Source organism: Herpailurus yagouaroundi, unplaced genomic scaffold, assembly GCF_014898765.1.
Source record: "Herpailurus yagouaroundi ecotype Mexico unplaced genomic scaffold, PumYag 248, whole genome shotgun sequence".
NCBI lineage: Eukaryota > Metazoa > Chordata > Mammalia > Carnivora > Felidae > Herpailurus > Herpailurus yagouaroundi.
In genome coordinates, this window is record NW_024412465.1 from 6,463,873 (window position 1) to 6,465,053 (window position 1,181).

Here is a 1,181-nt window from a genome sequence, read left to right on the forward strand (position 1 = left end):
CCTGCACCTCAAACCCCCAGCCTCAGACCCGCCTGGATCTCACACCCCCAGCCTCAGCCCTTCCTGGACCTCAGACCCCAGGATCAACCCTGCCTGGATCTCAAACCCCCGGCCTCGGCTGAGCCTCAGGCCCCCAGCGTCAGCCCTACCTGGATCTCACCCCCAGCCTCAGCCCTGCCTGGATCTCAGACCCCCAGCCTCGGCTCTGCCTGGACCTCAGAGTCCCAGCCTCAGCCCTGCCTGGACCTCAGACTCCCAGGCTCTGCCCGTCCTGGATCTCAGACTCCCAGCCTCAGCCCCTCCTGGACTTAAGACCCCCAGCCACAGCCCTGCCTGGATCTCAGTCTCCCAGCCTCAGCCCTGCCTGGACCTCAGACCCCCAGGCTCAGCCCCTCCTGCATGTCAGAGTCCCAGAGTCAGGCCCTCCTGGACCTCATACTTCCAGTCTGGGCCCTGCCTGGACCTCAGTCTCCCAGCCTCCAGCCCCGCCTGGATCTCAGCCTTCCCGCCTCGGCCCTGCCTGGACCTCAGACACCCAGCCTCAGCCCTACCTGGATCTCAGACCGCCAGCCTCGGCCCCATCTAGATCTCAGAGTCCCAGCCACAGCCCTGCCTGGATGTCAGAGTCCCTGACCCAGGCCCTACTGGACCTCACACTTTTAGCCTCGGCCTTGCCTGGATCTCAACCTCCGAGGCTCAGCCCTACTTGGAACTGAGACTCCCAGCCTCGGCCCCTCCTGGATTTCAGACCCCAAGCTTCAGAACCTCCTGGATCTCAACCTCCCAGTCTCTGGCCAGCCAAGATATCAGAACGCCCACTCGGCCCTGCCAGGATCTCAGACACTCAGCCTAGGCCATGCCTGGATCTCAGCCTCCCCGCCTCGGCCCTGCCTGGATGACAGACACCCTGTCTCGGCCCCACCTAGCTCAGAGTCCCAACCTCAGCCCTGCCTGGATGTCAGAGGCCCTGACTCAGGCCCTACCAGACCTCACACTTTCAGCTTCGGCCCCTCCCTCCTGGATTTCAGGCCCCAAGCTTCGGCACTTTCTGGATCTCAACCTCCCAGTCTCTCCCATCCAGGATCTCAGAACCCCCACTCATCCCTGCCTGGATCTCAGACCCCCAAGCCTCCACCCCTGCTGGATCTCAGACTCCCAGCCTCTGCCCTGCCTGGATCTCC